Here is a 26,662-nt window from a genome sequence, read left to right as displayed (position 1 = left end):
CGACTAGAATTAATTCGACAAAACCTACCTGCTTCAAAGGTGTGTCTTGTCGAAGTAGGTTATGTCGAACCAATTTTAGTCGAATATACGTTTTGTCGAAGAAATTATGTTATAACACTGCGTCAAATAGGACCGACATCTTTGTAGAAATTATCACATTTATAAACAAATCATTTAGACGACCATGCGATGTGGAGACAAAAAAAATTAGGGAAGCTCTGTGGTCTGATGCTCAACGGCCGATGAAGAAACCGGGAAAACAATCAGATGAGAAAGAGAGAGAGATTATACTTGAAAACTAGTCTAAATATAATGGGCTACAACCGCTTCATGTTATAATTAAAACTACTTACTGATGTAAAAAAAATTGAAACATTTTATACGAAAAGAAATGTACACATCTTGCATACAAATCAACAATACTTAGCTAAGGACGTCAGAATCAAATATTTAATATTGACTTCAATAAGCGAACGATGTTTACTATCAAAATAATTTCTAATACTCAACAAATTAATATAGACTGTCCTTTAAATTTGCTTAATAAATAAAACCAATATGGTAACAATGAATGTTTATGTGCTGCAAATATGTTTGCTATATGAGGAAGTTAATCAAACGGATATTTATTCAAAACTAGTGGCTCGTTCCGACTTCGCTCGAGTAGAATCATAATGAATTGTACATCTAAAGCTTCTTCTTGAATCACTCTATCTATTAAAAAAAAAACTGCGTCAGCATTTGTTTATTTTAAAATGTATAATCCCAGTGAGAACAAGATTTACTTTCTGAAGTCTTGATGTAAAGAAACAATAAATAAACTTTTATAAAATTTCATGGTCAGGTTACGTTACGTGGCGTTATAAAACACAAATATTGTATCTTTTATTTTACACGTAAATCATCGTAGAGCAAACTGAGCATATTTAATTATGAATTCTATAATACCATACATAGATTTGAAAAAATAAAATACATAGAAGTGTCATCTGTTATATTTTACACGAGAATATCTGTCGCATGAACCCAGCGTAAATTACATTTATACATAAATAAAAATAAAAAAATGGAAGTTATATTGGACTTTCTGCGCTCCGTGGCTTCGCTCCTGTGGAAAATTCGTGATAAAATTTACCCATTCCAAGATAAAATCTACCTGTGTACCAAATTTGTAGTAACATACACCTTTAAGTCAAATTAATCCAAATTTTCGCATTTATCTTCAAGCTTCTGTGCTACATCTCTCTCTCAACGTTATCGGTTAATTCTCAAGCCATAAAACGTCGGAGCCTATAGTCCTACTAAGATTCGGCTATGTTTGATTTCACAACCACCATCTCATCTGCCTGACGTGAACTCTTTAGGAATGCTATTGTTTTCTATCAGCTGCCAAGGGTATGCGCACCTTTGTCCCCTTGTACGACAACGGAGGATCTGGAATAGTCTATTCTAGGATAAACAAACACGTTATAACTTCTATTTAACTTATATTATTCCGAATTCTGTGTGTCCATGTAATTTTCCACGCACACGGTCGCAAGATGGCGGCGGCGAGTTGCTAACGATTTCAGCAAACATAATTATTGAAAGTCGCACGTCCAGGACATGTTGATCTTGCTTATTGACCAACAGCGATTAAACTTGGCTGCACAATGATTGTCGTAAGTGTGTTGAAATGTTGAAAAAGCGTATTTTTCACGTTTTCCTTACTTCTTCTTAAAGTCTTATTCCTCATAGCTGATAGACATTATATGGAATGTAACACACACAACGAATTCCTGGGACTGGATTAATAAATCCAGTCGAGTGGGGCTGGACTTATAAACGGAGCGGCTTTGTCACTACTAGCTGGTAAATCATCAACAATAGTGCAGTTTTCTCGACGAAACTCATGCATGTGGAGGATTTGAATCTAGGACCATTCGGTTTACAGACTTAACCACTGGACCACCACCATCGCTTCTTTTTGCACTCATCCATTGAGTTGAATGTTCCTTGAATACAATGAATTACTTTTAACCGTCTGTGGTCCATTAAAACAATAATATCGACTTCAAGTCATTTTATGTAATAACAAGCTTTTGCCCGCGGCTTCGTACGCGTAATTTTTCTACGGGAATAGTTATTTTTCCGGCATGAAAGGTACCCCATGCCCTTCTCCACACCTCAATCTGGTGATGAATAAACATCATTATGCAAAATTTCAAGAAGATTGGTTGAGCAGATCGATCGTGCGTACAAAGAAACAAACTTACATTCGTGTTTATAATATTAGTTAAAATTTAACAATTTTGATGGTAACATCAGACTGTGTATTCATCGTCATCATAAAATTAATCGGTTAAGAATTGAATCGAGATTTGTTCATCACATGCGACCATCAAGCTATCATCAACAGACAAAGCATGACATTAGGCACGATCGTCTCAATTACCCGGGCATAGCTAAACAAATACTACTAGCTGCCATACAGACATACGAATCTGACGGACACCAAATTGGAAACACAAACAGACTCTTGCGCTTTTGGAGGCAGTGCCTCGTTTAGGTTACTTGCATGGGTAATTTGATTTTAGGTTATTGATTGTCTAGTGTTGGATTAGGTTAAATTTCATCTAAGTCATCAAAGTGATGTACTAATAAGATTCATGTGTTAGATAAAAGAATTGCTTAAAATAAATTTGTTTTATTTTATAACACGCTTTTGACATTTGTTATAAAATAAATTATAAAATAAGACAAATTTAATTTGTTAGTGAGAATCATGAGACGACCTCGGTGGCGCAGTGGTAAAGTTCTTGCCTCTGAACCGAGAGGTCCCGGGTTCGATCCCCGGTCGGGTCATGATGGAAAACGATCTTTTTCTGATTGGCCCGGGTCTTGAATGTTTATCTATATATGTATTTGTTATAAAATATAGTATCGTTGAGTTAGTAACCCATAACACAAGTCTCGAACTTACTTTGGGGCTAGCTCAATATGTGTGGTTTGTCCTCATTTATTTATTTATTTATTTATAATTATACAATACCAAGAGAAAAAAAAAGAATTATTAAACATGTATTGTATACATGATATATAATATAGATTGTGTATAGCTTACATAAGGGTCGTTGAAAAATTCAAATATTTCCTGATATTTCAGAAAGGATAATGCAGGCAGCAATTTATTTCGTTGCAAGTGACGTTGAAGAAACCATGAAGCAAATAAAGGCTATGGAAATGTAGTAAGCAATGCTGATTTTATGCAGTACTAACTTGTGCCCGCAGCTTTCTTCGTTTCGAGTATGTTATTGGTAAAACTAGTGTCAGATTTTATTTAAGTCACCCAAAGTCTTATACGACTATCTGTAGTCTCAAAAAGAGGTCCGAACTCGTGCTTCACCTAAGTTCTCCACCTGGGTGAAGCACGGGGACTTCTAAGGTCCCGTGCTCCAACTGATGGCGTTATTGTACAGTGAATCAGTAAATAGATTTTCCTATTTGATTCAAAAAAATCTAAACCATTCTTTAATAGGAGTTAATTTATATGTATGTTTTTGGTGCACAGAATAGAGTTTGATTATTAATCTATCATTATAAGTCTTAAATTGTAAGACTTTCTAAGAAATATAATAGCAACATTATAACAATATCGAAGATGGTACAGATGTATTTTTGTTATGATTATTCGAGTTTCTTTGGGTCTCTATTGCAACAATAACAGAGGGTGCGAATGTGGTAAGGAAAACACTTCACGCGACGTGTTGTATGTGGCATGTCTGTGGCATTGAGTGTCTCTCAGTGAACAATGTCTACGCATTTGATGTTAAAGTTGATATAGAATACAGATAAATAATACACTATTTTCTAGTGAGTCACTTAAAACATAGTTTGTTTGATTGAAAACAAACTCTCAATTTCTCTGCCTAATTGTATTGATTCTGTTTGAAGTACACAATATTATATTCATTTCATTTTGTTCTATTTTCATTGCAAGCGTCATGTGAGCTAGACTCGTCTCTACTTCAAATGAGAGAATTATGACTCACATTACAATATTATTTTTTAATTTTTATAATATTGTGTAATCTTCACGAAGCTCCAACCTGCTAGAAAAGTCGATACTACGATTGCATTTCTAGGAATTTATAATTAATTATTTATGAGATTTACATTAGTAGTATTAATTTGATCCTAATTCAGTTAATTTACATGTATTTGTACTAAGTTTATCTATTTTTAAAAACAAATTTTAAATGAAAGTAAGCACCAACATATTGTGCACATAATAAATATATAAATCATAAACAAATCACCCAGAATGAGTTAGCTCCAAACAAGTTCGAGACACAATTTTCACAATTGCATTCCTTAAAATTTAAATTAATTCCTCCACGTCGCATCGTCGCGTTTTATTTTCCATGCTAACATTTGGAAAATGGCTCAATATTGACAGTGTCAATTTGACCTTGACCCTGTACCGACACCCTGATAAGTAGAGTTAATATTGGCACCGTACACGACTCTGTTTGGAGAACGCTTTGCTCTATCAATATATAAACATAATATTTATGTTTAACCGCTTTCGGTTAACTTACAGCGTGTATACTGAAACTGATAATCTCTATATGTGTAATGACGTGTGCTTGTATATCAGTTGCAATTGTATGGGATTAAGGTTTCATTTTTGCACACGCTACTGGTTGGTTCTCTGAGCGATCCACCCAGTCTAAGGTCTGTGAGAGACTTCAAAAGACGAAAATGTATGGTTATTGGCAATTTTAAGCCTTTTATGGTGGAAATGGTCAGTGGGGTCAATCAGCTCATCAAATTTTTAAATTATATTTCAAAAAGACTGAGCGTGATCAGTACCGGGTACCATGCGTGGTACCATGGTACCCCTCAACTAAAGGCTGGAAGCTTCTTAGGCCAGAGGAATACCGATCTCGAAAGCAAATAAAAATGTGTTTATGTGTTATAAACGTCTTGTCTTAGGTGTAGTATTCAGTGCTATTCAAACCAAAAATTATTAGCTTTTGGAATTACTACAGCTCGTAAGATCTATTGAACGTATTTGAAAGTACTATAATGAATTAATAAAACTTACTTTAAACATGGAAGGAAACATATGACAAGAGATATAAACATAATACAAAATAATAATAACAGTTGTGTGACAAGATGATATTTAAATTCAATGAAATTTTAGTTGAAAAGACACATAGGTACTTTGACATTAAATACTTTTTACCCCCCAATTCAAATCCTACAGGAGCGAAACTGTTGACGTAATTAAGTACAGTATTTTATAAATCATTAATTAAATATTTCTGTAACACGCACTATCAAAGTGTGTATTTAAAATATCAAGGCAAACTCCTTGGATTACATAGCTGGTGTTACCAAATATTTTCTGTGCAAGCCCGGTGTGTGCTGTGTACATATTATGTGTGTTTGTGTGTTGCTCTGTGTGTACAGCACATATTTAGCTCGGCCCAATACAGGTTCCTTTGGTTGTGATTGTAATTGTCCAGACTCGATTTATTGGCAAGTTTAGTTTTTAATTGATGCTATATTTTTTTGTTTAATGAAGAAAAGTTATAGATTAGAAGTATTTCATACGTGAAGCTTGAGAAGAATAGATAAAATAAGTGGAATAAAGAAGAAAACTAATGAATACCTAAGCATTAAATTTTGTACGGACGAAGATGTAGGCTACTTATTGTTAGATATTGACAATAACTAAGACACAGACCTAATATTATTACGTTTTCTTGCGGTTTGAAATAAGTAATTAAGAAAAACACATTTTGTACGTAAACGTAATTTTGTTGTAAATGGTGCAATAAAGAGTTTATCTATCTATCTATCTATCTACGTACCTAATTAAGTTTATTGAATGTATATGCTAATTTATTACTAAGTTTCTCATAAAACTTCTTCGCATCACCAGGAATATGTTTCACGTACATATACCCACTTATGTATTTTAGGTCAGTAGGTACTTATATTCCTGTTATCTCATAGACGTATTTAGGTAGGTACATACGTAATTAGGTAGTTACTATCAAATTAAATGAATAATAGAGCTATTAATACGTGACCTATTATCACCAACAGCAGACAAAATACACAGAACTACGTAAACAGAGTGGTCCCAAAGTTCTCATTAACATTCTTAAAGTATATTAGACCTTATAAAACAGGTCTCCAGAAAACAAACTCTTGCGCAGCGCGACTCTGCAAACAAGATGGCGGCGATAACGGCGGCCATCTTGTGGTATCGAGGTTATGAGGCTGTAAATTCAAATTATGATTTTATAGCACCGTTGACTTAGTCATTGTGTAATTGTTTAAAGCAGGAGTTGCGACCATGCACGTGGGAATGAGAATTTTTTTTCCAAAGAAAGTAGCAGGTCAGTTACCTCTTTATGTTTTTAACTAACCTATAAATATAATAATATTAATGTCTTTATTCACTTAAAACAGTAGGGTCTTAAATATTAAAAATTACACATGTATAACCACACGAATGAACCACTTTAATTAATAAAATGTACTTACATTATTTTGTAAATATATTTATTCATAAAAAAATATAAGAAATCGTTACAAAGCTCAGTGAGTCTACTTTGTTATATATTATCACTACCTGCCTACATCACAAAGTCTACCTAATATACAATAGATACCTAATATATAATAGACAATAGTTCTTAGTATCTTTGAAATTCCGATCATTTTTCTTTTTACTTCCCTATTTTGCTACCCTGTAGACAAATATCAGCTCAGATTAAGCAAGTAAATAGTAAAACTAGTCAATTATCGTTAGTAACCAACCATTGATCACATCAAACTCAAATAACAACATCACTTCCAGGCAAAAGTCCATGAAACTACGATTTCGCGAAGCCAACTATCTAAAATTAGTATTCAACATAGATAAAACTGTTGTCTTTGGTAGAAAAACAGGCTAATCCCGGCGCGGAGTGAGACGACGAACAAATTTGCTGTATCAACAATCAACCGGCACCTAACATCGGTACGTATGCCCAACGCCCCTTCCACACTATGCGACAGAATGCAGCTTCAAAATCGTCCGTCTAAAGACGCCATGTTTGATAAATTCGCTACCCATTAATTACAATTACAAAGCATGGAATTCTAAATATACATGTAGACATATTAATAATTATAGTATAGTCCATTCAAACTTTTACGTAATGTTAGTAATGCCTACGGGCCCTACGACCAACTAACAATTCTAGGCAATACCTTGGTGCTTATCTCTTCTTACAATCTAAAACTAATTATTATAAGTGTTTATAGTTACCTCTATTATAGATATCAGTAATAGGTATTAGAATACTCGGTAAAACACATGGTTGTCAAAACAGTGCTTGAGTTTGGAGTCCTTGTTACCTCCAATAAACATTCATTCATTGCTCATTTTATCCACCTGGATTGTACACATTTGTGTGTGTAATTTTTTTTATATACTGGACATACTTACATCAATCTGATAAAGTATAATATATACTAATTAATATATTGTTAGTAGATGAAACTGAAATGCTCTTCAACAAACTTTGTCCTCGACTCACTATCCAGTGAGATCGCTCCGTGTGAACGCACACTTAGGGATAGTCACCTAACGCTTACACTGCAAATATTTCAACAAAGATACAGGGGCGCTCAACTCGCTTTAACTATCCGAATGTACATAAGGCTTTATGGTGCTTTATATGCGAAAGTGAATGATGGCTGTAATACTGAATTTTAATTGTTATCTCTGTGACGAACGACAACATTCTCTTTGTTTCTTCGCAAACATCCTTAGATCAACATTTGTCACTTATATTTTTAGCGCTCATACTCATACCTAGTTGCGTCTTAATCGGTTCAGCGAGACGTGTCGTGCATGTGACGAGGTGAACGTTCTGAGGATCTGTAAACCTATTTGAATTACATTTAATTTTAATTTCAATTTTATAAAAAAATGTACCGGCGCAAGACTGATTTTTTATTTTATTTTATCCTAATCCTAACTAATATTACCAATGCGAAAGTAAGTTTATTTGTTTGTTAGATAAAGCGTGAATATCTTCATATTTTATTTACACAATCGTCTTGAAATGCACACATCCAATTTAGAGTACTGAGAAGGACATAGGTTAGGGACAAGTTTCATCCCGAAAAAATAACTGCTCCCGTGGAAAAATCAGGCAGGCGAAGCCACAGGCAAAAGCTAGATTATAATAAATTCATTTTCTCGTATTTGCTTCATTTTCGGCTTTGACCCAAAATCCCCTGGGCTTTTTGCAGATTAACAGGCCTTTTGCCTGACCTTTATGAGAAGTTGAGCACGCCGCTGCTGTTGCCTATCAAACACTTTTAATAAATGTTCAATTATTCCTTTTATTTATTTAATAACTGTTTTAAATTTAATTACTATAGTGCTGTAAATCATATCGGCTCTTGCACACAAAAGAAATAATTCACACATGTTAGTTTGCACAAATGGCATCGAGACAATAACTGCGAATGAATTATTAAATTTTAATATGCATAAAATACCGAAACATAGTTACGAGACCACAGAATAACGATAGTATGGAAATAAACATAAGGTAATGGATCTAGCAATAGCGAGTCTAGATTTGCATAAATCACAAATTTTATTAGTACTTAGTTAGTATTTTCTTTGCAAAAAAACACGCAGATTTTAACTCTCTGTTGAAAATATCCTTATATACAACCTCAAGCCCAGCTTCCGTTGTCAAATTACTCAGAGAATTTGGAACACAAAGTAGAGCAAGTTTCCATAAAACAATAAAAACCAAGAAATTTGTATGGTGCTTCATAAGGTTATTTTAAATTTTTTATTCTTAAACCAACTGTTGCTGAATGTATGGGTAATAATACTAGGTACATATGCATATTAACACAGGTGTTACTTCTGCACTGTATCTAATTTGTATCATAAGTTTAATCCTTATTCATACTAATATTATAAATGCGAAAGTAAGTTTGTTTGTTACCTCTTCACGCCGTGTCTGCTCAACCAATCTTCTTAAAATTTTACATACACGTAGTTTCAAGTACGGAGGACATAGGGTACCTAACTGATCCCGTGGGAATTTCACGCGGGCGAAGTCACAGGAAAAAGCTAGTACAAAATAATAATGACGATATTATCTTTACACCTGGTGTTTTAAATTTCCACGCTTTGCAATTTATTAATTTAGGCTTAACGACTATATTAAACTCCAACCGTTCAAAACCTCATTGAACAATATTATTATTTTTTTTCAAAACTATATACCATTTGGGTATAAATGGTATATAGCTTTGCTAAAAAAATTGGGATTCGAAAAAAATTAATACTAGTTACCCCGCTAGTATAATGATCCCAAAATGCATTTTAGAGTTTACAAGTGATTAATAAAAAATATTGTCTGAAAAACGACTATTGTGCCTTCATTATAAATTCATTAGAAAACTAAACATTAAAATTATAATATACATTATTTTCTAATACCAATCAAAAGAACAGGCATGCAGCCCACCTGATGGGAAGTGGTCACCGTAGCCTATAAACGCCTGCAACCTGAAAAGAAATCATTCAACTCACGTGTGACATCCCTAGTGGATGTCACACGTGAGTTGAATGATTTCTTTTCATCCCTTTCTGAAAACTTTATGTTGTATTCACGTGATAATGAAATTTTGTATATGATACAAAAATAATAGCAACAATTGCTACAATTTCGTAGCTTTGGTAGCGCTGTAGACGTCTGCTAATAGTTGTCGTAGCTGTTGGTTAATCATAACAAAACTATCTTATTATTACATATGCGTAAGTTGTAAGTATGTATGTTTGTTACTCTTTCACGCAAAATCTACTGGATGGATTGTTATGAAATTTGGTACACGGGTAGATTATAACCTGGAATAACACAGGGTACTTTTAATACTTTTAATCTCAAAATTCTCACGGGAGCGAATCCCGGGGCGCATCAATCATAACTCGGCGATCTATTTTCTATTGGTAGAATATGTGCATTAAGGAAATACTGGCCGGTGATAAATATAGTTCCGATCAACTCACTACAACTAGTTGATCGAATACTAACAAAAAAAGACATTTATATAAATTAAAATATTTTCCGAACTCTACCTATATAGGTTTGGTACGTAATATATTTTAAAAAATGTTAAAAAATCATGTCAACTGATAAAATTCAAAAATATAGTTAAGTAGGTACTACATTTTTTATCACAATATATATAAAATCTGACAACCTAACATAAACATGATTTGTGGAGTCGATAAACGAACGATCAGCCAATCTCGTTGAACGTCTAATATTACAAAAAAAATGTTTACTCCTATCGAAAAAATTATACAGTTAAAAAGAACAGATAATCAGAGGATATGCAGAGGTTACTTGTTGACCTCCAAATGCGTGTTTGTACTATGAAGACCGAGCTCAAACCAACAGACAAACTGTGTCAAATTCAATAACAACGTGTTTTGAAATACCTTCAACTAGTGCTGTGCCCTGGACCCACTTTATAAAGACGAGATTTTGATTATGACAAAAAAACGCACGACTTCGAGCCATACCGCTTAGACGTGTTAAGTTGCGACGCAGCACGTTGTAGCTCCGTTGTTTTCCGTATGTTCTGGCACTGCACGTGCGTTGTCATACGCAGAAACTTCCTACAATTACTGCGTTGTTCTGTTGTCTGTCAACGGACGCCAAAACGACGGAGCGAAACTGAGCAACACGGCATAATGGCTCTTACCGACCTTCACACGCATTTTTCACACGCGATCCCTGAGCTAAATAAAATTTTAACCGGCCGCCTATTTGACGTCAATCCTCTTTGGGAATGCTGTTGCATGCCTTTTGACAAGCTTTTAATTTTCCCTCTTAAATAAAAATAAAATAAAAATAGCCTTTATTTGCTCTAACAGTCCAACCAATTTCGCTTACAGGTACACATTATAAATTTTCCCCTAATTTTCTACTGGTCAGGTTGTCTTGCTATATCGGCCTCCTTCAGCTTTCTCCTATCGTCTCTGTCTAATGTGAGCCGTCTCCAGCCGTCTAGAAGGCTAGTTACATGTTCTGTTATTGTAGGCTAAATCTTGCAAGTTAAATTTCACCCCCTTCTCAGCGTCCGATTCCCTCATCGGGCCTTATTATAAGTTTTTTCCTCTCAAAGTTATTTTCCTCAAACAGCCTTATTATGATATTGTCAGAAATCGCAATCTACATATAAGTACAATCCCAAACATATCTGTAATCGCATGGAGCGGTCCAAATATTAGTGTTTGGCAAAGAAATGAAGCGCGGGCTGTTTGTCCGTCTGTGTGTCGACCCCAATCAACTGGTTGTTAGTGTTGTTAAGTGGACGGTTCTTTTATCGGACACAGTTTCAATTTAGACATCAATTTGTTTGTTAATGTCAATTTTTATGTAACTGGTACATTTTGATATATAATTTTTAGATAGAAGTTACGAAATATATGCATATTTTGTTGGTCTGGAGGTTGTCTGAATAGAAATCGTTTATTTTTTATTTGTCTTTTTTTCAATAAAATCTTCATTTTTCATAAGAAACCTGATATTATTATACCCAGGTTTTGTCTACTATATTATACGAGACAGTCACTGACAGTTTCCTTACCATCGTTGCATTGTCAGACTCATACATAGATATATAACTACAGCTAAATTCAAACAAATAGGTATCCATATTTATCGTTTAGTATTTATGGTTTCAACACCTGCCGCTTTAGAATCTTTAATTACACTATCTACAGCTCGACTACCTATATTTTCATTAACTTTTAGCATCTATATCAAATATACTGTCCAAAGCGCATCGCTGTCTATAGCCTCACAAACTATAACTGTAGTAGGTTCCTCGGACTGTCCCAATTAATCCGTTTCACGTTGTTAAAAATCGTTTAAACGCTACCTGAACGGTCCGACCAATTGAATTATTAATGCAGCTTCCACAAACGACGCGGGTACATATTTACTCGTCGCGTAAATAGATGCGCACACAACCAACACGCGTGTACTGCGCAGTATATGCTCGAAAAACAGATTAATCCCTTAAGACTTAGCGTTGAACGCGAGGCAAGGTTGTTCCTACATTTTCTCCTCCACTTTGCACGGTTTTGGTATGCCAATGGTCTGATCACTAAAGGTGATCAGACCATTGGCACAGATTATTTTGTTGCTAATTATATATTAATCCTAATCAATCCGTTTGCCGACGTATATCTTTTTATAATTGCAATGCTCGAGAGAGTTTAGATTTTAATAGATTCGAAGTGAAGGTGACTAAGTTGTTAAATTACCTATAGCCTTACAGAATCTTGACGATAGCAATCTTAGCACTTTTAGTGTTCGCCCTACCTGCTAGAATGAGAGCGATATGGAAACACAGGACACTCGTTTGTTTTACACTAAGTGTATCCAATTTGGGTACCAAAATGTCGAAATAAATAATGTGATGTGAAGTACGAGATTCGAGTGAAATTCAGATTATTATTTAGATACATCTGATTATAACATCTCTAGAGGTTAGCTCTATAAATCAGAACTCCAAAAGATCTCTTTCTTTTCCATATACACCATCCGCGTTCTTGTGCACAATACGTACGTAAAAGGCACGTAGTTTTCCCGCTTGCGCGCGCTACTTATGCATGTGTGTGTTTGTTTGTGTGTGTGGCAGGGTTGGCCTTTTCCGAGGGGGGAGGGGGGACCAGGAACCGAGTCGCTCTCTCCTCGTATTTGCCGACTTGTGCAATTAACAGCTCTTTATGAATATTCAACAAGAGTCGAGATGCGAGTTTTTTATATTAATTGATGTGTAACTTACACGGACGTGGTTTTCGGAGCCATTTTCAGTTGGCGTTCTCTTTTTGTTGAACGTCGCGGTCTAGAGGATTTATTCCACGAATGGAATTACGGATTTGATGTTTCTACTTTTATATATAGTTTATATATATAGTATAATTACTGGTTGGTACGTAGATGATTGTTTGGGTTTGGAATTTAGCTACTTACATTTTCCTTATATGATTGATGATATTTACACAAGATTTCTATATGATTTTTTATACTACAGCCTATGGTGAATATAAACGAAATCTGGGTACACTAATGCCGTAAAAAGGCAAAGGTAAAGAAACTAAGTCAACCCAAAAAATATTAAGAGAATATAAGTAAATGCCCAAGATGCATGGATATTACGCATAACTCAGTATTTTACCATGATTTTACCCATAAAATAATTACGGCGAACAACAGCGGCTCAACGTGCTGACTTCAAATCGTCAAGGAGTATCCTCCTATACCGAAGAGAAGAAAAAGGGGTCCCTGGGCTCCGACACTCAACGGCTGAGTTTAAAATCGGGAAAACGCAGACGAGAGCGAATAAACAACATTTCAAAAACTAAAAATCAAAATACAAATCTATTGGGTAGCACAACTAATTAATGAGTTATTCATTCACCCACTTTACAAATTGAATATACTGCCTTAGCTTATGTATTTATGTTTTCCAAGCACGAAACAGTCCACGCTACACGTCGGAAAACTGAGTGCGAGAGAGACGGCATTGCGTTTAAGGAGATGGCAATAATGGGGATGAGACTGCTGACGCTTAACTCCCAAACGTCATATATTCTTGTAACTTTGGAGACTTATTTTGAACTTTATTTTTTAGATAATGAAATTTAAATTCGAATGGGTGTGTGGATGTGAGCATTGTGCGTGTTGTATTAAGGAAGAAGAGTGCGGACAACAAATATTGATTCGGAGCGGGGTGAGGGGTGCGAGGGGCGCGCGGGGGGAGGCACATAATTTGGACTAATTCCTGTGATGTTGACACAGGGCTGTCTGGACGACTAGTGTCGGATCAACTTTGGAGTAACTTTTTCAAGTAACCACCAAGTATAAGTTCGGATTAGGTCTGAATAGATTGTGGACTCCGACGCTTTATGGCTGACGAAGAAACCGGGAATATAGGTACTCCAATTAGACCTTAGACAGAACATAGTAAACTTGAAAACCGATGTAATTATAGGTTTATCGTTATTGGTTAAAAGGTTGTTAGTCTTTTAACCAATAACGATAATAATCTTGTAATAGGCTATGGCCTATTACAAGAATCTACATATTATAGTCCTTTCCCTTGATTAACTTTTACAATTACGCGGAAGGAGAAGCAGCTTTCTCATTTATTGTATTTATTCCGCTCTCCGATCAACGTGAATGCAAGATTAAGATTTCTACAAATGTCATTTTTGACACAGGCGAACGTCATCATGCCTTGCGCGGCAAAAAATCACAAATTAAAAAATACCTTGTAAAATATGTGTTTCCTAATTATTATGTAAAAGTATATTGATATTATATATTCCTTATTTTAATACAATTTTTTTTCAATAATTTTAATTTATGTACGTAAATTATTACAAACAAACAAACCTTAGGTATCTAAGATTTAGTTTTGAGTAAATATCTGGTAATGTTCTTATCTCGATTACGTTATAACTAAACCTATATGTTTTAGTAAGTAAATAACACCCGGCGACGCTTTCGAATATGTGACCAAACACAGTAGCAGTTTAATTATGTATCTTTGAATACATTGGCATGCGTAATTGATAAGTATTACGTATTAGGGAGTGGTAGTTAAGACTTAGCTCCTGACGAAAAGGAGAGGTTATATACATTAAACTCCCTAAACTATAGACTATGTCATATCTTCCAAATTAAAAATGCATGTATTTTATACCAGTATTTGCCCGCGGCTTCGCCCGCGTGAATTTCTCTGCGAAAGCGGAACAGACGTAATTTTCATACAAACTTTCACCCCCCATTATAGTCACTTGGGGGTTGATTTTTGAAAAAAAAGTATGGCGTAATATTAAAGTAACGGTATATGTTTGAACGGGGGTCTTTAACTACATGCAACTAAATTCATCAAAATCGGTCCAGCGATGTAAGGCGTGATAGCGAATAAACAGACAGACCGACCGACATTCGCTTTTATAATATTAATATAGATTCGGATATGGATAGGCATTTCATTACAGCGTTCTTCTATTTCGCCCAAACAAGAAAGAGATGTGCGTATTAAAAATACTGACATGAAACGAAACAGAACGTCAATCTGTTATTTTCTAAGATTAGCCAGATTGGGCCTCCCGGCCCGGTTGTATGAAAATTTCATCTCGTCCGTTTCTTAGTTTTAGGTGAGATTCGACTGTGTTCGATTTAGGTATTTTGTTTTTTAATTGACTTAGGTATTATTAATCCGTCTGGAAATGTGACCTGTAGTCATTAATTAATTAGCAAATTTATCAATTTAATTATCTGCATAAATGCACAGACATGTAGAATTAAATTGTCTGAATAAATAAAATTTATTTTACTTACTCTTATAAATATATAGGTCTATGATTTTATGTCTATCGTTTTGTAAAGGACGTGTTATCATTAAGTTATGTCTTAGATAAGGAGCGGCACTTTTTGGTTAATGTAGACATATAATACGAAGCTACGAAGTTTTCGATTTTCTTTATCTCATACACTCGTATTACTATAGCTGTAGGTATAGAGCCCATTTTTTAGGCCTTGACCACATGGTTAGAAGATTTTTTTTCTACTGTCTATAGGAACTTAGAAATCAGCCTAGGGATATACGTAATTGTAAAAAGTAATTAATGACAAAGACAGACGACATGCTTGGAAGACTAATTAACGTTTTGCTGGAAAAGAAATCGCCGATCTGCGCAGGGTATATAGGGGCAAGAAATTATTAGAAAACCCCTGGGTTTTCGTTTCTGTCCCCTGCAATGCAGGCATTAGAAAGAGGGAACAGGGGACAGAAACGGAAAATATGAACAAAACATTTTAAAACAAGGCGATCCTGAACAAAACGCTTCCAAATTTAAAAATTGCTTCCTCCTGTCTCCTAACGGCACATGTTTTTTTCAAAATTTTCAGCGAGATGCACAATTTCTGCGAACAGTTAAAGCCCCATAATTACCAAGTTTAAGTGTTCATATTACGTGCACGTACTGTGCAAACACCGGCATCCGCTCCGCGTTATCTTCTTGTGTAAACGGCGGTATCTCAAAATATTTCCATACACGACGTTCCGAGAAACGACCGAGTGTAGCTAAATGGAAATCGTGAGTTTTAGGGTTATGTTAGAAATGAGAATGTGTGATTTTTTTACTTGTTTTTTTTTTTGGGCGTAGATATGTTACGACTAGAAATAGTATTACTGAATCATACACAAGAGCGTTAGAGATTTGTACCTTTTCTAACAAAGACATAGGTAGTTTTGATATTTATAACTTTGCCATTTGCCTTCTTCATCAACTAGACAGGTTTATTTATGATAAAAATAAAGATATCCTTATTTCACTATATATGTGATTGGTAACAATTGGCTACATACTAGACTGGGGAAAAAATGCATAAGTATATAAAGTACCGAACACGATAACTTCAGTAATAAAACTATTTACTATTTTTTTGTTCTCATTAAAGTATATTAGGGACGTTTTTTTATTTCAAATTGTGACGTCAGATATCTCTATTATACAAATTCCATATTATTTTTTTTACATTAGTATCTGATTTGAGTTAAATTATTAAATTGCCAATTAAAATAGAAGTACCTCGGTACATAATGTTAAAAATCTTACTCAGTACCTAACCCAGTCATTTAAAAGTATAATTTCATCATTTTGTGGTCAATAGAACCGATATAATCTGGCAAAGAGTCTATCGGTGAAGTTATATTCTCGTGTTTTCGTCGCAATGACGCGCGGGACGCTCTATCAATGCCCTTTGATAGATGTTTACTTTCAGATAAAAACGTCTTCAAAATATTACCTACTCGAGGTGTGCTGCAGTGCTGTAAATTTAAATTATTTCGTGACACAATTTTAAATGTCGCTTTAAAATTTGAGTACCCAGTGATAACGAATAAAAAGCTTTAAAAGAAAAATTAAAATAGCTATCGGTTTGATAATTTATTTTAAAATTTTTGCATAAAAAATTTATAGCTACTGAATAATATATAAGACCTCCTTCTTAATATTTTAGTCTTGAAAATAAATTCACGTTTAAAAATTTATTTCTTATTTGTAGTTATTTGTTCAACAAAGAAATTATTAGTTTTATCTAAAATTGCTAAAATCTATTTCACATGATATAGATATTGGAATGAGAAAAAAAATACAAAAAAAAATTGCTTACAAAATTCAAATTCCGAATAAAACAATAGCTAGCAACAATAAAACGCCAAACAATAACAATTTGCTCTATGGCTCACTCGATAAACTTCAAATGAGCGACTGGTGCGTACACCCGGTCCCGCCCGGGGCCTGCAATCCTACATCCCTCTTCAGGCGGATCATCCCCGATCTCCGATATTAGCACCGCGGGCTATAGCGGCCCATAAATAAAAAATGCTTATTACAATCTGGAGGGCGGGCCCACATAAATATGTAATGATTTTTTTGTGGGGCGTGCGGATTTGCTCAGATTCCGCTTTGTCGACGATTTGATGAATTCGCAGCTCGTCTGGGGATATTTATTGTGTATTGTTATGGTAATAGCAATAAAATATTTTAATATTTATTCAATATTTACCATGGAAAATGTCCAAAAGCTGGAAACTTGTGACGTATTTATTATCAAGCCGTTGTTTCCATGATTTCGTTTGCTAAAAACTTATAAATATCGATTTAGAGTTAATTCTATCTTCACTGTAATTACAAAAAGCACAATTGTAAAAACAACATTTTAGGTGTACGTAGTGGCGAAAGTTAAGCACAGAAGGTGATGGATGAAAACCAATTCTGATGGTGATTTTAGTTCAGCGTAACACTGAGCTGAAGTAGCATATATTCCGATTTATGAGTCTGTAGAGTACCTACCTATGTTTTCAACTCTATAAAATTACTCATATATAATTAATGTCGCAAATAACTCTCGCTTTCGTCTGTAACGTTGCCCGTGTATTATTAAAGAAAAAAAATAAAAATAATTTTTGTATTTCATACACAATATAAATTTTAATAAACGAAAACAACAATACACATGTGCAGCATGATAACAAGGTCACCTCATGTATTTCAATAAAGATTATTTTTCTTATTTGTGACATTTATATACATGTCATATTTACACAATTATATTATAATTATGTGTCATATATAAAGTTGAAAACATGCATTTTAAAGAACCCATAAATTGGAATATATACTATGTTACAGATCAAAATTCAATTTTAAAATAAATAAAGATAGATAACAAATGCCTACGTTTTTATTTTCGAATACAATGTTTCTACAAAAAAAATCCTCTGCCAGAAAATCTATGGTAAATTCTTTTTCAATGCGCTGATCTCTCTTGCCAATAGGCGCTGCGTTCCGGTGCACACAATCTTTATTTACTTTAATCGTCCATTCGCTTGCAAACAGTATCCAATCCATCCAAGCTATGCAGTAGGTACCTAAGCAGTTTTATTTTGATTGACGAATAGAAATAGTTACTTTACTTATGAAATAATATTTTTTACTTTTTAAAACTCATTGCTTTAAATTATATTACAAACTTTTACTTATCTTGCAGTGTATATATGTAGGTATGCATAAATAAATATATTAGGACAAATCACACAGATTGCGTTAGCCCCCTAAATTCGAGACTTATGTTATGGGATCATTCAACGATACTATATTTCATAACAATATATAGATAAACATCCAAGACCCGGATCAATCAGAAAGTCGGGTCATGATGGAAAAAAGATCATTTTCCATCATGACCCGACCGGGAATCGAACCCAGGACCTCTCGGTTCAGTGGCAAGAACTTTACCACTGCGCCTCAGAGGTCGTCAAATGAATGTCTAAGTTTGTTCTGGCGGAATCTTGCATTTGAATACGACACAGTTTGGATGACCATAAATTATTATGTCCCAGTCATCCTGGGTGCACCGATGCGATAATCTATTACTTCTATCGCTAATACTTAAATTAAACATTATTCATTTATTCATTAGCAGAACGTTTCATAATTTTACATGTTCTTCGTTTTGAAAAACTAAGCATTAGTCTCTGTCACATTTTCCCGCGCTAAGATGGCGGCGGGCACGTGACCGCGATGCGTTTTTAATTGCAATCATTCCGTGTTTTATGTTGTTTGCGCACTTTCCTGTGTTTGCTCGAACGGCCTTTATTTATAGCCGAGGGAGGATCGGTATTAATTCGCCCTCGATTGCTTACGGTGAATTTACAGACTCGATATATCTATGGTATAAAAATGTAGGTGTGGTACGTGACGTGAAGTAGGATTTCCTTATTAAAATTAGTACTGCCTTTTTTCAAGCTGTCCTATAAATCATGACTGTAATCGTATCAAAACTAATTGCCAAGTAGTAGTCTTGAATCACTCTATATCTTACAAGCACAAGTGGCCCGTCTCAGCTTCGCTCGAGTATAATCACAATAAATTATACACCTTTCTCAGGAATCACACTATCTATTGTTGAAAACCGCATGAAAAGCCGTGCAATAATTTTTGAGTTTATCGCGAACAGACAGACAACGGGAAGCGACTTTGTTTTATATTATGTAATGAATACTCCATAGTAAGCTTCAAAAATGGTATAAAAGATTATTACGATTTATTTTTATTAATATAGAAATAGTAATTTCTAATGGAATATATGAATGAAGTTCTTGATGTTTGAAAATAACTATCAGCATTCCAATTATTGCGTCGGCGTGTGGTCCCGCCATAGAATAGGACCACTCTATATCCTCCCGAGGATGTGATACGGAAATGTGATGTGAGGCGGCTAAGAGATATATAGCCTTAATACCTGATAGGCAACAATAGTATTCAAAAAAGGGTTGACGTCAGGCAATTGGCCGGTAAAATTATAGCCAAATCTTCAAAATTTTACTTTCATTTTTCCGGGAATCCTGGACTTTGGGCGTCACAGCTTTAAATGTAACCAAGAACACACAAATATGAGAGAGAGAGAGAGAGAGAGAGAGAGAGTGAGAGATCATCGTTCCAATCATTCAAATTGTGACAAAAGCGTGTAACTTCGCTTCTGAAACACATAAAGAACTAAACTAACAATTTACTTATGAGTTTACTTTGAAATACAAGTATGTACAAGTATGTACTATTTAAGTATACCTATCTGCTAAATAACATTAGGCGATATATAGCGGTCACAAAGTTTACATAACCAACACACACTAACGCAAGTGGTACCTACTTAATCTACTTAGCATGAACTTTGCAAGTATTAGCTTTGTTTGCGATTCGAGCTCCTTTTACATAAATTGTAGATTCCAGTCAAGACTTAGCGAGTTTGAAATTTATATCAAACTAGTTGCGCCCTGGGGCTTCGCTCCCGTGCGTATTTCGGGATAAAAAGTAAGTAAGAACCTTATATGTTATTTCGGGTTATATTCTACTCGTGTACTTACTTGTAATGTAATTTAATAACAATTCGGACGGATAAATAAATAAATATATTAGGACAAATCATACAGATTGAGCCCCAAAGTAAGTTCGAGACTTGTGTTATGGGATACTAACTCAACGATACTATATTTTATAACCAATACATATATAGATAAACATCCAAGACCCGGGCCAATCAGAAAAAGATCATTTTCCATCATGACCCGACCGGGGGTCGAACCCGGGACCTCTCGGTTCAGAGGCAAGCACTTTACCACTTCGCTACCGAGGTCGTGGATTGTAGTATGTACAGTAGATTTGAAACAGAGATGTTTTACAACCTAGCTCATCATCATCATGTAATTTAAGAGCGAGGCTCTTGTCGGTGGAGTTCCTTCCATTGTTCTCTCTCCAAAGCCAACTTCTTCATTTCTTGATACGACACGACACTCACTTTTTCTTTAATTTTGTCTGGTGTAACTATCTCTTGGTCTTCCTAGGCCCCTTCTTCCTTACACCTTTCCTTCTATAATATATCTGAAGAAGGCATCGTGTCGTATCAAGTGTCCTAACATACTAGCTCAGGCACTATTATTTTTTGTATTCCTTTATTATGTATCTAGTGGAAAAAAATATATATATCGTATAAGATACGCAATAGTTTACGCATTGAATAAAGTACCATCTAACGCCCACTATTGAAGGAAAAAGATAAAGTAAAAAGTTCAATCACTTTCAACTTTTGGAAGCAATTCATCTTTCTCCCATCAGTCAGGCCTGGTGCGCGCGATAAAACGATTCGTCCTAAGCAAATACACGCGCATCTGCCTGTGCCCCCTTACACTGTAGTTTAATTTGATATGTTTGTCGAAAAAATCGATGATGTACTTTTGATGTTCGTATTGGGTCTCACTATTTTTTTTCAAGCAGCCAGGTTTTTCGGGATTTGCCGGAGCTTAGTCGTCCGTCTTGCACATTCATTCCCTATGTCGGTGCTGTAAGGATTGTCTTTAAATTAGGTCAAAGTATAACAATTTCATCAACAACTTGAAGTACAATAATAATTTAAAGTACTAAGATACTTCTGTACTTTACCTACTCATGATACTTAGTGTGTTTAAAGTGATAAATAAAATAACATTGTTTTACTTCCGTCCAGATTATATAAAAACGGGTTGCACTCCGGGAGTGCCGGCAGAAGTGATAACTTAAATATTATCGTTGTGCATTTTTGACGTGTTACGAATTTTAGACCAGGGTCACGTGTCCTGACGCGAGTTTAACATTTTTTACCAATCACAAAAAGTGTACAACGCCGCTAAAGAAGTTTTTTTCACTTCAATACTTCCAGTACTTCCGTTAACCTTCGAAGTTAAAAACACGCTCTAACATTTGTTTTTCACCGACGTTCCATTTGCACCTATTTTCCCAAATTGAAAATTCTACTACTAATCTACAGGAAATTGTTTTTTTGTTGTTCGTGTTTTTTTTAAACAATTTAGGTATACTTAAAATATAATCGGAAAAAAGGTTTCCGATTATGTTTTAAGTATACTTTCTCTCGAAATCATATATGATCCCGAGATAAGTTTTTACAGTTTAGCAAAGTTTAATTAGTTCCAATAAACATATTTATAAACTACCACTAGGCTCGTGCCGTAGGTAGGATTCCGAGACCGAGAACCTAAAAATAAATCAATAATCATTGGCTTACAATAAATCATTGGCATACTTATCATAATTGTATCTTGTGTCTTATCAATCGTTATGGTTTATCACCTACGGCACGAGCCTAGTGATAGAGTTTATAAATCTGTTTATTGGAACTAATTAAACTTTGCTAAACTGTAAAAACTTATCTCGGGATCATATATGATTTCGAGAGAGTATACTTAAAAACATAATCGGAAACCTTTTTTCCAATTATATTTTAAGTATACCTAAATTGTTAAAAAAAAAAACGAACAACAAAAAAACAGATCTTATGCCACTTTTGCAAGGCACCATACATAGGTACTATTACTTAGTTTAAATCGTCCACGAAAGTGGAAACACTCTACGACCAATTTTATCCCAACAATATGTGAACGTGAAATCTGATACCGTCTCCACCCTACGCCCGTTGCGTTTAGTTTGGCCAATCCGAGGATTATCTTTCTTGCGCCGGGTACGTACCTAATGGCGGGAAATCCAGCAAGATGGCCGCCACGCGCTCGTTTATGATATTACTTTCATTAATACACTTAGATGCGCTTTAATTAGCTTGAAACACCGACACTATAGATGAATCGTATATAACAGGATGTTTTTATTTTTTTAGGCCCTAGGTTGTTTTCGCTTCACGATTTGACTATGACATTAGTAATACAATTTTTATAAGTGTATAGAAGATGAATCTTAGTATATATTACGAGTACCTATGTGATGAAAAGATGTTTTCTGATGCTTAGGATTGGGACTACCTAGCGTAAATTCCCACAAATCGCAAAGTTGACCTGACCTGTGTCCTTTTGTAATATCTGAGATATTGGACTTTTAATGTCTCATACATTTTAAAAAAATCAGGCATCAAACTTAAGGCCTAAGTACCTAGCAAATACACAAAATGACAAAGATGTATCAATGGAGTTTTTGTTTTTAAATATTGACATAAATAACAAATGTGTATAATGTTTATTGTTGTTTTGTTTATACAGGTAGAAAATTATTTTCAGGTACGTAACGTAACTATTTGGAGTAAACGTCAAGTAGCGCCATCTAGCGCCGGGCGAAAGCACCACTGAAGTACACTTACGACGAACCCAACCTTGCCAACAATACTTCGCTCAATTTTAATATTGGCTCATTAAACGTCATTAATTATATTGAATGGCTTCCAATAAGTAGTGAGCGACAAAGCTCATGACAGAGTAATGGCCCGAAAAAAGATGTGCACACATTCGCGGCAGCTCTTGTCCACAAATTTATTTGCGGAAGCAATTTTGCAAAATGCCACAATTTATTTAAAAATTACGCCCTTGTTTGTGTGGTAAATATTGACGTGTTTGGTTTATGATAATAATGGCAACACCGGGCGCAGGTACGCGGGCTAGCGACAGCATTATTTACCCGTACACATATTATTTAATATTTACCGTCGCAATGTAAAGTTGACAATATAATATTTGTTAAGTATGCTCTTCTTTTGAAAGTTTATGTTTACACCTTACATGTGGTTTTAATCAAAGTTAAATTTGGAGTTTAAATACAAATAGGCAGGGATTAATTTGATTCTAAATAGAGCGATTATTTAACGGGTGTTTCTTTGCTTCCCTAGTTTGACGAAGCGTTGTGATTAGGTGTTTGACTCTGGTTTATTAGTGTATTTATTCTGTGGGAATGTTATTAAAATTATTTACTTAGCTTAGTCACATTATTTACTCGCTTATGACAGAACTACTGTTCTGTGCTCAAACAAATGAGTACTCATGAATTATTGAGTTTTATTCACATTATGCCTAAAAATATGGTCCCTTATTAATACTTGCTGTAGCTACCTATCGTTCGCCCTACTGGAGTATAGATAATAATGTAATTAATTTGGCAATATTTTAATTAACGCATATGTAAATATGTTATGCCGAAATAAGTTTTTCTTTCTTTATTATGAATTTTTCTGCGAAAGCGGAACAGACATCATTTTCATACAAACTTTCACCCCTATTATAGTAATTTGGTGGTCGATTTTTTAAACAATAGTAGCTTATGTTTGAACAGGGGTCTTTAACTACATGCGTACCAAATTTCATCAAAATCGGTCCAGGTGGTTTAGCCATGAAAACGGAACAGACCACGAACAGACAGACTTTCGCATTAATAATATTGGTATGGATATTGTATTTGCATTATCCATGATTGTTGTAAAAGACAAACAAGGGAGATAAAAACTTTCTTGACGTTACTTATACGGTCAGCTAAGTGGACAAGTGCGCTCAGTGAGAGTGATAGGATTTCTACCGTACTTAATTTTACTAAATAACATTAGTTAAAATGATATAAATTGCACTTACGTACATTGATACCTGATGTAGATATAAAGGCAAGTTTATTAGTTTAATCAACAGATTAACCACACAGAGCTGCCTGCCAAACAAACTCGATCGAACGAGTCTAACTGCAAACAATATCATTGTTTGTACTGAAACAACAAATTTGTAGCTTTAAATGCAAGCCTACCATGGCAACACTCATCGTGTGTGCAGAGACAATATGTTGGAGATTGAGTCCACCAGGATCTAAGGCAATGTTACAAAATGAATCTCAGGGACTGATACGGCCCAGTTCAAACAGTCCACGCCATTTTGTTTTAACAAGCGGCTATCTCGACGAATTTACAATAGTAAATTCGACTTTATTCTTAATGAAATAGAAGCTAGTGAATACAAAAGACCGATGGTGTAGAAACGTCGGGAATTAAGGACCAGACACGATTCTGTTTGCCGTCTAACGTCCCAGGACGAAGCGACAAATATTTAACGTGTCAATTTTGTGAATGTTGACCGAAAATTGTGGTTAATATTCTCAACCGGAACAAGGTGCCTGCGTTCAGCCCTCTTTAATTAAATGGCAGAAATAGTCCAAATTGTTAATTTATTAAGTCGAGACTCGGAGATATTAGATATTCAATTATGACGATCCTCTACCTCAGAGATAAGGACGACTCGCTTTGTAAATAGAGTTTCGTTTATTACAATGGATGAAAATTGTCTTGATTTGACACATTTTATTCAGCCTAAAAGCCGAATAGGTAATAGGCCTTTGATTTTAAATAGGAAAATATAGACGAAAGTTTGGATTGATCTGTCTTACAAATTTACTGATCAGGTTTCGATGGAATTTTGATAATAAACGCAATGATACTTTTTAAATATTTTTTTCAAGAAGGAACGACAGTTGGATCTCTTGAGTCCAGAGATGAAAAGTGTAACTTTTTATTTTATTAATACTTATATATATTTATACTTTGACATTTTTACATAGGTAGGTAGCATAAATTGTATTTCCTGAGCCAGCAGCTCAGCGAGTAGCTAAGTCTCGCTATACAGCGAGGAAATGCTGCCAGCCTTCTTGGAACCTCGATTAGACGTGAAATATTAAATTTATAGATATTCATGATTTAAATTTTTGTTTTAATTACTTTAATTGATTGCTATAAAAATCATTATTAGTATTAAAAAAAAACAAAATTCTTTACTACATAAGTACCTAACTTATTTTAATAGCAATTGTTCTTAATTCGTACAAACAATAAAATGTACAAACTAAACTAGCAATTATTTGCCGACGATTAAAAGCTAAAATGCTCGTTATCGACTGGTTGGATAGAACAATATCAAACAACGAATCGATTGCGAAGACAAAACATTGTTACAGCTTGTTAGCGCATATTGCTATGCCGCGCCGCTATTTATTTTCAAGTGGCAACACCTAAGTGTCTATAAACAAAAAAACACTTCGACGGTTGTTTTCATTCACAACAATGTGTCTCGGGCTCTCCGTGCAGCTAAAGTGTTGTGGAGTACGTACTTACTTTTCGCGACTAGGCGAGTTGGGGCATGGTACAGTATTTTCATTGTATGCTTTTAATTTTGAGTGCGCGAACTACCCAGCTCGCTCTCTCGGGACGAATGTTTGCAAGGGTAATATTTGCTTCCGCTGTATAATTCAGTGGCCGCCATATTTACCAAAGAGCAATCGTTTTAATATCCTCAGCCATCACATTAGGGAAGGTTATTAGATGGATTCGTTTTTAAAGTATGTTTTTCCTCACAATTTCGGAATTAATTTGAAATGCTTAGTTTTTTTTTTATATTTACAGGCAGAAGGGGCAGACTCAAAAAGCGCGGGCTTGATATCGCCCAAGGAGGATGTCACCGTGACCGTGTGAAGCAAGGGTGAAGTGATGATGAAAAAGTGGTCTCTGGGCTTCTTCGCTTAATAGCTACAGGACTTCTTGATAAAGTGTTTACTAACACTGCCGTCAGATTGTATAAGGCGCCTAAAGTCTGTCATGATGGTCATGACTTTTATGACCACCGTCATCTAGCGACAGTAATACCGTATGCGCTTTTGAATATGAAAAAATATATAAGCTTTATA

At 34.8% G+C, this 26,662-nt stretch overlaps 1 long non-coding RNA gene across 1 annotated transcript; it reads left to right on the top strand.

Annotated features, from left to right (window-relative positions):
- The first annotated feature begins 5,988 nt into the window (after positions 1-5,988).
- On the top strand, positions 5,989-26,655 carry LOC128676949 (uncharacterized). Its single transcript, XR_008405484.2, has 3 exons — positions 5,989-6,398; positions 6,863-7,024; positions 26,382-26,655. It is a non-coding gene; the product is annotated as an uncharacterized LOC128676949 (long non-coding RNA).
- Positions 26,656-26,662: the final 7 nt, after the last annotated feature.

This window comes from Plodia interpunctella, chromosome 17 (genome assembly GCF_027563975.2).
Source record: "Plodia interpunctella isolate USDA-ARS_2022_Savannah chromosome 17, ilPloInte3.2, whole genome shotgun sequence".
Classification (NCBI taxonomy): Eukaryota; Metazoa; Arthropoda; class Insecta; order Lepidoptera; family Pyralidae; genus Plodia; species Plodia interpunctella.
Note: the sequence above shows the minus strand (reverse complement) of the source record. Positions and strands in the feature narration are given on the sequence as shown.